Source organism: Equus caballus, chromosome 30 (genome assembly GCF_041296265.1).
Source record: "Equus caballus isolate H_3958 breed thoroughbred chromosome 30, TB-T2T, whole genome shotgun sequence".
Taxonomy (NCBI): Eukaryota; Metazoa; Chordata; class Mammalia; order Perissodactyla; family Equidae; genus Equus; species Equus caballus.
In genome coordinates, this window is record NC_091713.1 from 7,945,147 (window position 1) to 7,961,918 (window position 16,772).

General features: G+C 34.5%; 1 pseudogene; it reads right to left on the reverse strand.

Moving 5' to 3' along the window:
* LOC138921501 (regulator of DNA class I crossover intermediates 1-like) overlaps positions 1-16,772 on the reverse strand; it is a 72,376-nt pseudogene that overhangs the window by 20,836 nt on the left and 34,768 nt on the right.

Consider the following 16,772-nt stretch of genomic DNA (forward strand, 5'->3'; position numbering starts at 1 on the left):
TGGGAGTACATCAAACTAAAAAGCTTCTGCACAGCAAAGGAAACCATCAACAAAACGAAAAGAGAACCTAACAATTGGGAGAAGCTATTTGCAAACCATATATCAGATAAGGGGTTAATATCCAAAATATACAAAGAACTTATATAGATCAACAACAAAAAAACCAACAATCCAATTAGAAAATGGGCAAAAGATCTGAAGAGAGATTTCTCCAAAGATATCCAGATGGCCAACAGGCATATGAAAAGATGCTCAACATCATTAGCTATCAGGGAAATGCAAATCAAAAGTACAATGAGGTATCACCTCACTCCGGTCAGAATGGCCATAAATAACAACACAGGAAACAACGAATGTTGGAAAGGGTGTGGAGAGAAGGGAACCCTTGTTCACTGCTGGTGGCAGTGCAAGCTGGTGCAGCCACTATGGAAAGCAGGATGGAGTATCCTCAGAAAATTAAGGATAGATCTACCATACGATCCAGCTATTCCACTGCTGGGTATTTATCCAAAGAACTTGAAAACACAAAGGCATAAAGATCCTTGCACCCCCATGTTCATTGCGGCATTATATACAATAGCCAAGACTTGGAAGCCACCTAGGTGCCCATCAAGGGACGAATGGATAAAGAAGATGTGGTATTTATACACGATGGACTACTACTCAGCCATAAGAAATGACGAAATCCGGCCATTTGTGACAATATGGATGGACCTTGAGGGTATTATGCTGAGTGAAATAAGTCAGAGGGAGAAAGTCAAATACCATATGATCTCACTCATAAGTAGAAGATTAAAAACGACAAAAAGAAAAAAAAAACACATAGCATTGGAGATTGGACTGGTGGTTACCACTGGGGGAGGCAGGAGGGCAAAAGGGGTGATTAGGCTCACATGGGAGAGGATGCACTATAATTAGTGTTCGGGTGGTGAACATGATGTAATGTACACAGAATTCGAAATATGATGTACATCCGAAAAAAATAAAAATTTAAAGAAATAAAGAAATAAATGCATCTAGATTGGTTTTTCTCAAATAAACACATTATAGTTTCTGAAAAGGCAATAATTTTATTTCTAGACCTAAACTATAATTTCCCCAGAGTAAGAAAAGTAGCCTAAAAAGAAATTTTTCAATAAAAGCTAACCTTAAATGAAAGTACACTGCAAATACTAAAATATGACATGAATTATCAACTGACTTAATTGGAAAGATAATGTAAAATGTACTTTACCTCACCAAGTCCAAAGTTCCACGACTGCTTAGAAGGCAATTCTTTCAAAGGGATGTTACCCCTAGGGTCACAAATAAGACAGTATTAAAGTTTGATTTATTCTCTCTGAAAATTATTGTTCTAAATTATGGTTCCCAAAGTTGGCTACAGATCAGAATTATAAGGAAAGCTTTTTAAAAAATACATAAGCTCCATCCTAACGGTGTGGGTCAAACTTGGTATTTTGTATTTTAAAATCACCCCCTTGAGTGATTCAGTTCTGCACCCAGCTTTGAGAACCATGTTCTAAAATCACTTTCATAAAGTACATTTTAAAATTCAAGGTCTAACATGCTAGTTTTCATTCATAAGTTTCTGAATACCTGGAAGTTTGACAGCAAAGAACCTAATTTTTTTACTTTATTAAATAAGTTGTGAATGTTTTATTTGTTGTGCCAATCCCATAAAAATGGCATATAGGTATTCTTTTTACAAATAGATATTTTAAATATTTCCATAAGAAAGTACTTCTAAAATAAAAACCTATTCTAATTCATGATTGTTAATTACCAAGATTTGACTAAACCACAATTATTACCAAGAAAGTTAGGACTATTCCAAAACTACAAGTTTTCTTTAATTAAGTATACCTGCAGTCCCATAAACTCTTGATATGTTTGCTTATGCCATTAGCATCTGAATTCTATTACTCCCTTGTTCTGATTCTATACTAACCAAGCCACCTTCCCACGGAGAGCTGCCAAAAATTAGAAAACATGCTTATCATGCCAGTAAACATTCCTATATAAGTAACCCTTCTATTTCTTACTGTAAATTAATAAATTGACATTCTGGTGAGTGTGTAAGTTTCTTGAACACATAAGTCAGTTTTCTCAAATCTAATTAACACTAAGATTCAGATAAGATGACGGCTTTGTGCTGGCAAATACGAGCACCATACTCTCAACTAGGGTGATATTACTAAGATTCTGACAACTGGTAAGCCTTTGTAGAGGCCAGTCTGCCCACTCTGAGACAGCAACACCCCTACCTCACATTGCATCAATTCAACCCTTCAATATGCATTATACTAGATGCTGAATTGCATTCCCCAGATTTACCTAAAAACTTACAAACGGTTCACTGGATATATCTGGATTGTCTTCTGTGGTGCCTTCTCTTGGTAATCACTTTCAAATTTTCCTTTAAAAATAAAAGTATGCATTGAACTAAAACTCTAGCACAGACTAGTTCTTTTTTTTAAATTGGAAGCTTATTAGCATGACCCATATGGAACGAAATCACTGGTCCACACAATGTCACATAATACAATGTCACCCTATTTTCAATTTTATACTCCTCCAAATACACACACACACACACACATATCTATATTATATATAAATACGTACTAAAAACAAAAAGACCAATAGATTATTACCCTTCTCGTGTATAACACCAACCTTTTTTTTCAGAGCTGGCTGGGAAACTATCCTTCTCAAAAGATGTACTGAGATTATTTTTTTCATAATCGTTATACTCTTTCTGATAGTTCTTGTTTGACTGACACTTTTCTGGGTAACTTGTTTTATTAAAAGTAGAATTACTAAAAGTCAACTCTGGATTTGTAAAAATACTTCTAATGCATCTCTCAGTGGAATGGTTTGTATCAGAACTAGTGACTGCACAAATATCTCCCATACTGTCAAAACCACACTCGTCAAAGGTTTTCTTTATACTCCACTGATCTATGTTTAATAAATTGATCACATTTTCACTAATAAAAGAGTCACAATTCTCTGACAGAAGGCTGGGTGTTGGCTGGTTCGCATCTTCAAGAAAATTTGAAACCTCTTTCCTATTTTCTTCCAAAATATGTTGTACTGACTGTTTTTCAATAATGAAGTCTAACTGTCTTCTCTCATCCATGGTTCCACAATCTTCACCTGTAACTATATCAGGTCTTTCAGTAAGGAAATTCCGATTTCCTGGACTTTGAGATAAATAAAAACATATTTAACAAGAAAAGCATAGAAAATTTTCATTTAGAAACTTAAAGTTAAATTCTTAGAGAACATACTGAGTAGCTACTAACATTTACCTGGACTATGTTTTCAGTTTTTTATTTGAATAAATAATATTTTTTGGGGTGGAAATTTGTCTAATGTGCCTCAGTGAGTATGAAAATAATCTACACTTAGTTTTGTATTTCAACACAAAAAAATGTGTTGAAATGAAGTATGATGTGGTTCAATTCACTGTTATATTAACAAAATATGACCGACCTATATCATGTCTTCTGTAATAAGGTCTAGTGAATACCCTAGACAACCACTGCATGTAACTGCTGCTCTGATGAATCAGAGAAAGATATTTTGAACACACTGCAGGGAAAAATTATCCCCAGTGTTAAAACATCAAATCAGAGTTATCAGAACACTATAACAGATATCTCTCAACCTAACAAGGATATAAAAACAACTCTGAAGTTCCCAAGGGAGAGCAATACAGATACAAATGCATATATATGTAATAAAGCCAAGAGATAAGATGAATTAGATGAAAAGGTTAGCCTAGATAACTCATAAGTTCCCTTCTAATGTATAAATCATAACTCTAAGTTATGTCCAACTTGTATAAAAGAATCAAAGCTATTATACAAAATAATTAAAAATCAAGATATTCTGGGGCTGGCCCTGTGGCAGAGAGGTTAAGTTCACACGTTCCACTTCGGAAGCCCAGGGTTTCACCAGTTCAGATCCTGGGTGCGGACCTAGCACACTGCTCATTAAGCCATGCTGACATGGCGTCCCATATAGCAGAAGCAGAAGGACCTAAAACCAGAATATACAACTATGTACTGGGGGATTTTGGGGGTAAGAAGAAAAACAGAAATAAATAAAGATTGGCAACAGATGTTAGCTCAGGTGCCAATCTAACAAAAAAAAATCAAGATACTCTGGATTTTGTTGCCATTGACTATCCACAAATTTACTGAGGGGTGGGCTGTTCCAGAGATTGGAGGTACCAAAGAAATTTAGAAAAGAAACATAGACCGCTAAAACTGATTGATTTCCAATTTTATTTTTTAAGTTATTCATTAAACATCTAATGAGCAGGTCCACCTGCCGTGTTCCGGGCACTATGCCACGTATTGGGGACAGAGAGAGAAAAGAATTCAGTTTGGCATTAAAGAGAGAGAGAGATTTTGTCCAGGAATGTTCATAGACCGTGATCCTACACTGTTTCTCAATACGGGTCTTAGTGGTGTTTTGAGCAGAATAATGTTATTCTGTGATATCAAAGGCATAACCTATAGCACGCAATAACATACACCATTCACACCAGAGAAATTGTATTACTTTAAATGAGAAAATAAATGTAAAAGCACTTCATAAATTAGAAAGCACACTACAAATGTAAATAATCATTTTTAAACAGCATTTTAAGCATTCTGACTCAGAAGAATCACTCACTGAGAGATCTGGAGAACAGAGAAATGTATAATGCACAGTTATTGCTCACAAGAAATAGTCCGGAAGGGGAAAGAAAAACTAGAAAGTGATAAGTGCTATTCTACAGTGTTACGACAGTAAATAAAAGAAATGCTTTTACTTGAGAAAAATCAAGTTGGTGGCATTTGAGTTGGGGACTGAATGTTGGGAAGGATTGCTACTTGTAAAGATGACAGAGAGAAATGATGCTAAAAATATAAAAGCCTTACTAAGATAAATCGATCCAACTTCTTTAACACTTTTTCCTATAGATAAAAGTTCATTCATTTACGGACTACAATATGGATAAATTCATTATCTAAATAAGCCTTTTATGTGCATTAAATAGATATTTAATGTATGCCTGCCATGTGGTAGGGAGATAATACAGCTTATATTCTAGTGAAGGAAGATAATAACAAATAAATAAGATAACTAACCATTAATAAGTACAATGGATAAAAGAAATAAACAAATAAAAAATATAATTACAGCAGCTTTATAGGTGCTACAAGATCAGACGATGGAACAACTTGTGTTGGAGGTCCTTTTCAGATAGCTGGTCAGGAAAGTTCCTAGCAAAGAAGTGATAAATAAGCTAAAGATACAGAATGATTAGACATATAAAGAGAGGAGTATGCATACTGCAGGGGGATGGAATAAACAGAAATACAAGATTTGCAGCACATGTGAGAAACAAAAAGAAGAGGAGGAAAGCTAGAATAGAATCAGTGAAAGAAAACTTACGGCCTAAGGCTTAAAAGGTACAAAAGGGCCCAGATCATGTAGAGCTTTATTTTGGAAAAAAGCAATAAGAAATATTGAAAATTGCTGAGTACAAAAGTAAAACTCTCTTGCTTTTTGCCTTAAAAAATATCAGTCTGACTGCTGGGTGAATGCGAATATCCCGATTTCCATCTGGCCAAAATGAAGTTAGAGAAACAAGATTTAGCCTCATTGACTGACAGAATCATAAAACTGGACAAACTGTATGAGACAATGGCTTTCAGACTTGGGCCATTGGATAGAATAGGATAACGATCCCTGACAGAGAGAAAACAAGTAAGGTGAATTCTATGACTGCTCCTAGCTTATTGCTTGGAGAGAGTATCCAAGCCACAGAACAGAGAGGGGAAATCCAGTTGGAGCCCACAGATTCCCTTTGTTGAGGAAAGAGCACTGGAAGGTCAGGAAGACTGCAGAGAACAGAGTATGCAGGGCAGAGTACCATGAAGGAGAGTGCTTCAAAGAGAGAGGGCTCCAGAGATCTACAGAAAGTTCTCAAATCTTCAGCTAAGTACTGATCAGCACATGCATATGAAGTAATTACCCAAGGCTGGGAAAAGCAACACCCAAGATGAGAAGATTGAACAATTCCAGGAACTCAAACAGAAATGGGAAAATTTTGTGTTTCCACCAGTTAGAGTGGAAAACCTCTTAATTCAAAGGAACTCTAAGAATACAAGAAGGATATTGCCTTAGCAGGGGGCAAAATTAGCCACAGAGTGAAGGTGTATCTGGTCCTGTTTAACAAAGTTTAAAGCAAGCCTTAATAAGATCATACTGTTTCCAAGCAACTAAAATCCCAGAAAAACCTCAGGAAAATTTATAGGAATACAAAAATTTCCAGACCAAAAAGATGAAATTCATAATGTATACAATCTAAAAAAAAATTATCAGGAATGCAAAAAAGTAGAAAGTTACAACCCATAATGAAGAGAAAAATCAATTATTAGAAATAGACCAAGAAATGACACAAATGATAGAATTCGTAGACAAGGACATTAAAAGAGTTATCAGAACTATATTCCCTACGTCCAAAAAGATAGATGAAAGACTGAGGATGTTGAATAGAAACATGGAAGATATAAAGAAGAGTCAAAACAAACTTCTAGAGATAAAAAATATACTGAATAGATTTACACAGAGATTAGACACCAAAGAAGATACAACTAGAGAATCTGAAGAAAAAGCAATATAATCTATATAAAATGAAACAATGAGAGAAAAAAAGATGAAAATAAATAAACAGAGCATCAATAAACTGTGACACAACTTCAAATGGACTAACTTACATGTTATTAAGGTCCCCAAAGAAGAGAGGAGAGGAATAAAAAATATCCAAAAAATCAATGGCTGAATTTTCCACATTCGATAAAAACTAAGTTCACAGATCCAAGATGCTCAATGCAGCTCAAAGACAAGAAATAAAAAGAAAAGGAACATCCTAATCAATGGATAGAAATCTATGATAGAAAATCCACCATGGAGAATCTATGATAGAAAAATCTTAGAAACAGAGAAAAATTATATATTAGATATATAGATATTAAGATAAGAATGACAGCAACTTCTAGTAGGAAACAATGCAAAAGATACCTTTCAAAAAGAAAAGAATAAAAACTTACAAATACACAGAAGCTGAAAGAATTAATTACTAGCAGCCCCACACTATAAGAAATGTTAACAAAAGTCTTTCAAGGAAAATATCACCACACGGAAATCTAGATCTACACAAAATAACAAAGACCACCAAAAATGATAAATTTGTGCTTAAGTATAAAAAACATATTTTCTTAATTTTTAACTCTCTTTAAAGCAAAAGGAACAATAATATATTTTTGGATTTATAACATTTATATAAGTGAATGTATGAATACAACACCACAAAGGCCAGAGGGGAGAAACGGAAGCATACCATTACAGGGTTCTTACACAATACTTGAAGTAGTATAACACAACTAGAATATAGTCTGTCATAAATTAAAATATATACAATAAATTCTAAAGAAACCACTGAAAAACAAAACAGAGTTATAGATAACAAGCCAACAAAAGGATAAAGTAAGTCATAAAAAAGACTAAAATCAAATAAAGGCAGAAAAGAGGGAAAGGGAACAAAGATTATATGGGAGAAATAAAAAATAAATAGCAAGAGAACAGACAAATCCAATCATATATCAATTGTTGCACTAAATGTAAACTATATTCATAACCATAATACAAGTCTCAATAAATTTGAAAGGATTCAAATCACACAAAGGATGTTCCCTGTCCACAATGGAATTAATTTAGAAAGATAACAGAAAAGTCTTTAGGAACCAAATAACAAATTTCTAAATATCTCATGGAGTGAAGAAGAAATCAAAAGGAAAACTAGAAAGTTTTTTAACTGAATGAAAATAAAACAAAACATATCAAAATTTGTAGGATGCAGCAAAGCAGCAGTTATGGAAAATTTACAGCACTAAACACGTGCATTAGAAAAGAAAAATAGTCTCAAGTCAATGACCTCAGCTTTCACCTTAAGAAATCAGGAAAAAAGGAGTAAATTAAATCCAAAGTAAACAGACAAAAGGAAATAAAGATAAGAGCAGAATTCAATGAAATAAAAACAAAAGAAATACGTGACACTGAAAGATGATTCTGTGAGAAAATAAATAAAATTGGCAAGTCTCTAATCAGAATAATCACTGGGAAAAAGGGGAGAAGAAACAACTTACCCATATTAGTAATGGGAGAAAAGACATCACTACAGAAGTTAAAGATTTCATACGCATAATAAGGAGATATTATGAATAACTTTAAGTCAATAAATTTTACAACATAGATAAAATCGATACATTTTTTGTATGACACAAACTACCAAAGCTCACTAAAAAAATAATAATCCAACTAGCCTTCTATCTAGTAAAAAATGGAAATTATAGTAAAAAAAAAAAAACCTTCTCACAAAAAGAACTTCATACCCACTGACTTCACTGATGAACTCTACCAGACATTTAAGGAAGAAATGTACCAATCCTACACAAACTCTTTCAGAAAATTACACAGGAGGGAATACTTCTCAACTCATTCCATGACACCAACATTAGGCTGATATCAAAACCAGACTAAGATATTACAAGATATTACTAGAAAGTAATCTCCCTCATGAAGACTAATGTAAAAATCCCTAACAAAATTTTGGCAAATCAAATCCAATGAATGCATAACAAGGTTAGCACATTGTGACCAAGCAGGGTTTATCTCAGGAATACAAGGTTGGTTTAACATTCAAAATTAATCAATTGTGGGGCCAGACTTCTGGAATGAGAGACTGAGAAACCTGGCAAATCTTGTGCCCTAAAAGCAGTAACAGAACCAGATAACACTCACCAAAAAAATCATCTCAAATATGGGGAGTGAACAATGGCATCCAATAAACTGTGAAGCAGTACTTCAAGAAAAACTACTCAACCTTAGTAGAACCAGTGGGAGCCTGTGGAGTTTTAGCCTTAGGCTGCCACCATCCCTCCACCCCCAACTCCATGGCTGGTAGCCTACCAAGGCTGAGCTTGTCTGGAGAGGGTCGGGAAGGTGGGAGACTCATGCCCAGGGAATTTGTCAAAAATAATCATGGTCTTGGTGGCAAACTATCAAAGAAGCCCAAAATTGCAGCTGCCTGAGGCTGAGATATTTGGAGCAAGCAAAAACCATCCAGAAATTTCATAGAGAGATCCAGAAAACAAAAAGGTACAAGAGGCTTTGATAAACTCCCAGACCCTCCTGGTGGTCTGGAAGGTTGCATACATGTGTAAGGCTGAGTGCAGACTCAGGAGAGACCAGAAAGAGCTACAGGTATCTACTCATCCCTGGCTGAGTGTAAGGTCTTGTGCAAGGGAGGAAGCCTTGTTAGCTGAAGGTACTTAAACACAACCTCCAACTAATCATTGGTTGGCCTCTAAGCACTGCTTAGAGGGAAATTTATACCTTTTAATGCCTGTATTAGGAGAGAAGAAATATATCAAATCAGTAAGTTAAGCTTGCACTTTAAGAAACTAAAAAAAGACAGGCAAACTAAGCCAAAAGCAAGCAGAAAAAGGAAATCATAAACATTAGGGCAGAGATCAATGGAATGAAAAACAGAAAAATAGAGAAAATTGATAAAACCCTAAACTTAGTTCTTTAAAAAGACCAATAAAATTAGCAAATCTTCAGCTACACTGACCAAGAAAAAAAGGAGAAAAGACACAGATGTAGAACTCAAAAAGGGACATCAACACCAACCTGACAGAAACTGAAAGGATTTCAAGGGAATACTATAAATCACCTTATGCTAACAAATCATACAACTTAGATGAAGCGGACTAATTCCTAGAAAAACACATATTACTACAACTGATTCAAGAAGAAATTAGAAAATCTGAATAGATCTTTACACAAGTAAAAAAAATTAGTAAAAAGCCTTCCCACTAAGAATAGCCCTGATGCAAAAACATCTAAAGAATCCACAAATTCTTCTATTAAATAGAGCAAACACTTTACACTTTATTATATGAGGCCAGTATTATCCTGATATGAAAGCCAGACAAAAAACATAAGAAGAAAAGAAAAATTCAGACCAATTTTCCTAATGAATATGGAGGCAAAAATCATAAACAAAATATTAGCAAACCAAATCCAGCATTACATGAAGAGGTTTATATATAATGACCAAGCAGCTTTTAACCCAGGAGTGCAAGGTAGTTTAATACTTCAAAAGACGGTAATATATTACATGTTAATAGAATAAAGGAAAAAACTAGATGATAATCTCAAGGGACACAGAAAGAGCATTTGACAAAATCCATGATAAAAACGTTCAATGAACTAGGAATAGAAGGGACTTTCCTCAACCTGATAAAGGGCACCTACAAAAAAACCTACAGCTAATATCATACTTAATAGTGAAGGCTAAATGCTTTTTCCCTAAGAGTGGGAAAAATGCAAGCATGTCCACTCTTGTCACTGCTATTCAACACTGTACTAGAGGTTGTAGTCACTCAGGCAAGAAAAACAAGCAAAAGGCAACCAGATTGAAAAAGGAGAGATAAAAACACCTTTATTTATAGACAACATAATCCAGTATGGTGAAACTCCTAAAGAATCCACAAAAATACTACTAGAACTAATAATGATCTCAGCAAAGTTGAAGGATACAAGATCAATATACAAAAATTAATTGTATTTCTATACACTAGCAATGAACAATCCAAAAATGAAATTAAGAAAATAATTCAATTCACAACAGCATAAAAAGAATAAGATACTTAGAAATAAATTTAACAAAAGCAGCACACTGCTTATATATTGAAAACTACAATACATCACTGAGGGGCCAGCCCAGTGGCCAAGTGGTTAAGTTCACACGCTCCACTTCAGCGGCCCAAGGTTTTGCCGGTTCGGATCCTGGACGCGGACATGGCACCACTCATCAGGCCACATTGAGGCAGTATCCCACATGCTACAAGTAGAAGGACCCACAACTAGAATATATAGCTGTGTACTGGGGGGATTTGCGGAGAAAAAGCAGGACAAAAAAAAGATTGGCAACAGTTGTTAGCTCAGGTACCAATCTTTAAAAAAAAAAAATCCATTACTCAGAGAAATTAAAGAAGATCAAACACAATGTAATATGGTTCAGCCATAAAAAAGGAAATCTTGCCATTTGTGACAACATAGATGAAGAGGGAGAACATTATGCTAAGTGAAATAAGTCAGACACAGAAAGACAAACACTATATGATTTCACCCATACATGGAATCTAAAACGTCACACTCAAAGCAGAGAATAGAATGGTGGTTGCCAGATGCTGGCGAGTAGGGGAAATGAGATATTAGTCAAAGGGTACAAACTTCCAGTTATAAGATGAGTAAGTTCTGGGGATCTAATGTACAAGATGATGACTATAGTTAATAATACTATATTGTATACTTGTAAATTGCATATTTGTTAATAGAGCAGATCTTAAGTGGTCTGATCACATACCCAAAAATGGTAACTATTTGAGGTGATGAATGTGTTAATTAGCTTGACTGTGGTAATCATTTCACAATGTATATGTATAGGAAATCATCATCTTGAACATCTTAAATATATACAATTTTTATTTGTCAATTATATCTCAATAAATCTGGAAAAATAAAACTCTTCAAACACACTGGAAGGTTCTCTCATGCCCCTCCAAGTCCACACCTCCCAACAGTAACCACCATTCTGAGTGCTATCACCATTCATTAATTCAGCCAGGTTCTGAACTCCACATAAATGGAATTACACAATGGTCCTCTTTTTGTGTTGAGATTCTTCCATGGAGATGCTTGTTACTGCATGTATCAGCAGTTTATTTTTTTTCATTTCTGTGTATTATTTCACTGCATGAATATTATATAATATTCTATTCTTTTGTGTGTGTGTGAGGGAGACTGGCCCTGAGCTAACATCTGTTGCCTATCTTCCTCTTTTTGCTTGAGGAAGATTGTCACTGAGCTAACCTCTATGTCAATCTTCCTCTATTTTATGTGGGATGCCACCACAGTGCGGCTTGACAAGTGGTGCTAGGTCTGCACCTGGGATCCAAACTTGCAAACCCTAGGCCACCGAAGTGGAGCATGCAAACTTAACCACTATGCCACCAGGCCAGCCCCATAATATTCTATTATTAATGGACATCTCGGTTAGTTCAAATTTGGGACCACTATGAATAAAGCTGTTACGACATTCAAAAAAAAATGAATAGGAGAAACATTTCATGTTCATGGATTGGAAAAATCACTATTGTTAAGATGGCAATTTTCCCCAAATTGATCTACAGATTCAATACAATCCCTATCAAAATCCAAGTAGGCTTTTTTTATTTCCAGAAACTGACAGGTTGATGCTAAAATTTACATGGAAATGCAAAGGACTAAGAAAAGCCAAAACATTTTCAAAAAAGAACAATAAACTGGAAGACTAATACAGTTCTCAATTTCAAAACATACAGTAAAGCTATAGCAATCAGGACAGTGTGGCACTGACATAAAGATAGACATAATTAACCGATGGAACAGAACTGAGATTCCTGGGGGAAAAGAAAAACAACTTACATTTTTGGTCAATCGATTTTCAACAAAGGTACCAAAGCAATTCAGTGGGGAAAAGATATTCTTTCCTTTCCACAAATGCAAATGGTGAATTTAGACCCTTACCTCACACAATACATAAGAGTTAACTCAAAACAGATCATAGACCTAAATGTAAGATCTAAAACTACAAGACAGAAAAAAACATAGGAAAAAATCTTCATGGCCCTGGCTTAGTCAAAGACTTGTTAGCTATGACAACACACAAACAATTTCTAAATGAAAAAATTAATAAACTGTATCTCATCAAAATTAAAACCTTTTTTACTTCAAAAAGACACCACTAAGGAAAGGAAAAAGGTAAGCATTTCACCAAAGATACACAAATGGCTGATAAGCACATGAAAAGATGCCAACATCATTAGTCATTAGGGAAATGCAAAATTAAAACCAAAGTAAGATACTATTACATATTGATTAGAATGGCAGATATATTTAAAAGACTGACTTTACCAAGTGTTGTCAAAGGTATGCTGCAACTGGAACTCTCATACACTGCTGATGCGATGTAAAATGGTACAAATCACTTTAGAAAACAGTTTGTCAGTTTCTTAAAAATTTAATCATATACCTACCATATGACCCAGCCATTCCACTCGTAGATATTTCCCCAAGAGAAATGAAAGCATATGTCTAAACAAAGACTTCTATATGAACTTTCATAGCAGCTTTATTTGGAATAGCCAAAACTTGGAGAAAAAGCCAAATGGTCATCAACAGATGAATAAACTGTGCTATGGCCATACAATGGAATACTACTCAGCAATAAAAAGGAATGAACCATTGATATACACAACCAACGACATAGATGAATCTCAAATTATGCTAGGTCAAAGAAGCTAGACCAAAACAAGGAAAACATACTGTATTAATGCAATTTATATAAAATTCTAGAAAATACAAACTAATCAACAGTGATAGAAAGCAGATCAGCAGTTGCCTTGGGATGGGAGTAAGGGATGTAAAGTAGCCAGAGGAAGGGATTACAAAGGTGCCCAAAGAAACTACTGGGGATGATGAATGGTCATTATTTTTGACATATGTCACAACTTACCAAAGTGCACATTTTAGATAAGTTCAGTTTATGGTATGTTGATTATACATTAATAAAGTGTGAAAAAAAAATAGACCTAAGGACAAAGAGGAAACAAAAAGAACTGTTATATGGCTATTACAATTCTAGGCAAGAGGCAGTGGTGGCTTAGACTGAAATGGAACCTGTAGAGATGGAGACATGAGTAGATAACTTTAAAGTTTATTAGAATACAGAATTGACAATACTTTGTGAAACAGATATTGGGAGTTGAAGGAAAGGAAGGAATCAGGTACAACTTTTTTTTAGCTTAAGCAACTGAGTGAATAGTGGTGCCATTTACTAAAATGAGGAAGACTGAGACAGAATTACAGAGTCAAAGTTTCTCATTATGATTACCAAGAGTGATTCAAACTGGTTTTACAAGTTTAATGTCTTTTAAAACAACAAACCAGAGTTTAAATACAGACACCTAGAAAATAAAAATGGGGCACTGATCAACTACCATAAATATGAAAAAAATATTATTATGTTTATGATAAAGAAAAAGAAAGTAGTAATTCATAAAACAGGGATTATAAAACAGATGCAAAGCACCTTGGCCCAAAATTTTTTTTTAAATAAATAAATGAAAGGTAGATATGTACATCAGAAAATCGTTACTTATAACTACTTTAATTAAATGCTACATTTTACTTACAGTGGTTTTTTTTCCTTAGAAGTTTTACTTAGGTCTGTTTACGTTTCTAACTAAAACTACTTCTGTCCAGTAAAATCAAATTAATAACTCAAAGAAAGCATGCTACAGGTTCTTTATTTCCTTCAACATCTTTGCTTACCTGTTTAATCTTTCAAATAATGTTCCAAATTGTGCTGTTTTATATGATGGACTGAAAGCATCTTGATTTTTGTTTAATTCGGAAATCACGGAATTAGAATAATTAACATTACTGAGCTGAAAAACAAAAAGGAAGAACCCGCCAAAAGGGTAAATGTACATATATACAATTTAAATAATTTACCGTAAAACCTCATTTAAGTAGACATCTATAGTTTAAAAATGTATTTTTTAGTCTAAAAGAAAGAGTGTCCTTATTGAAAACAAAATAAATACTGTTCTAATAATGAAAGCAGTGTCAGTATTTGAATGACTGCTAAAATAACAGGGTTGATCTATGGTGAGCTAACCATTTTCTCAGAGGTAAAAAAAGATTAAAAAAAAAAAGACCCGGAACACCAAGATCTTGAGTAAATAAATGTTAAATATCGCTGACAGAAAATAATGATTTCTCCCAAGGAAACAACTGTACTTATCTCAGTTCCTCCATTTACTAAGTAATTTTAGACTGCCACTTTAATCTTTTGTTTAACAAAAGATTTTATCTTTCTTCTTTCTCTCCAAAACCTCCCGGTACATAGTTGTGTATTTTTAGTTGTGGCTCCTTCTAGTTGTGGCATGTGGGACACCGACTTAGCATGGCCTGACGAGCTGTGCCATGTCCACGTCCAGGATTCGAACCGGCACAACCCTGGGCCGCCGTAGTGGAGCGCGTGAACTTAACCACTCGGCCACAGGGCCAGCCTCTGCTACTTTAATCTTTCTGAATATCGCTACCACTGAGTGCAAAACGGGGAAAGTATGGACAGACTCTTGTGAAAAGCAGATGTGATAACCCATTTGTTAATGAGGAAGGTACCATATAAAGATATTATAATGGCCCAACACTAATCTATCCAGCAATAATAATTCATATCTGTAGTATATTTTATGTATAAGCCATGAAACACAGAAACGAGACGTCCAAAGACAAGCAATGACAGAAAGAGTCAGAAAAAAAAAAGCGTGCAGGCAAAAAGAGATACTAAAAGTCTTTTTTTAAAAAAACGTCTAAAATCAACAAAAGCTGAAAATAAAGTCTGATAACACATCTCATCTCAGCCTCAGAGAGACAGTGTCAATGGTGCAGGGAGAAACACACAAATAAATCAAAACAGAAGAGAATATTATATATTGGCTCAATACTACTTCTCCAGGGACTAGTAAGCCCCAGACCACTTTTTATTCTAACCTGTTTTTCAACTCATTTTCTTATGTAATTTATAGTCTCATTTTAATTTTCCTGAAATCTCTCCAAATATATATCCAAATAAATAAATTCCCTAATACTTCACAATGTGACACCACAGCTTACCAGGGACGTTAGCTTCTCTTTTCTCTCTTCTGCCATATGAAGTACAACATTATTTACCCCTTTGGAGATAATCACTAACCTGCAGTCTCTAAGTAGAAGATTATTCAAGTATAGATTACACAGGGTCTCATTCTCTATCCTATAAACTATTTAACAAAGCAAGGATGAGTTAAAGCTGATGTAGGATGCAAGTTTTAGTCTTATAAAATACAAATGGAACGGGTAACTGAATGTTTTTCATTGCATCACTCGAAAATTATTGGGGGGCCAGCCCAGGGGCATAGTGGTTAAGTTCCCACACTATGCTTCGGCGGCCTAGGGTTCACTGGTTCAGATCCTGGGCACAGACCTACATACCACTCAACAAACCATGCTGTGGCAGCAACCCATATACAAAATGGAGGAAGAGGGCCACAGGTGTTAGCTCAGCAACAATATTCCTCAAACAAAAAGAGGAAGACTGGCAACAGATGTTGGCTCAGGGCCAATCTTCCTCACCAAAGCAACAACAAAAAATTATTGGGTCCTTAAATTAATAAGCCTAGCACAATACTTCATTTTCCCTTCTCTGAAAAGCAGAAAATATACTTCAATAAAATTGAATATCATTACATATTGTATATAACTATAATACTGTAATATATAACTATAATTTATAAATGATTATAAATTTGCTAATTATAAATTAATTTAGAAATAATACACAAATATGGCATAAAACCACCTCATGCTAAAAATGGGAGAGATTCAAAACTAAATATTCTTGTTAACCTTGTTAACAAGATAGAGTGTTTACATAACCATTTTACTCACTACCATTATATATTAGTATAGTAACCTTTAATAATTTTATATTTTTTAACTCTATGTAAACTTAGTAAAAGATCATTTCTTGGTATGTTCTATGGCATATA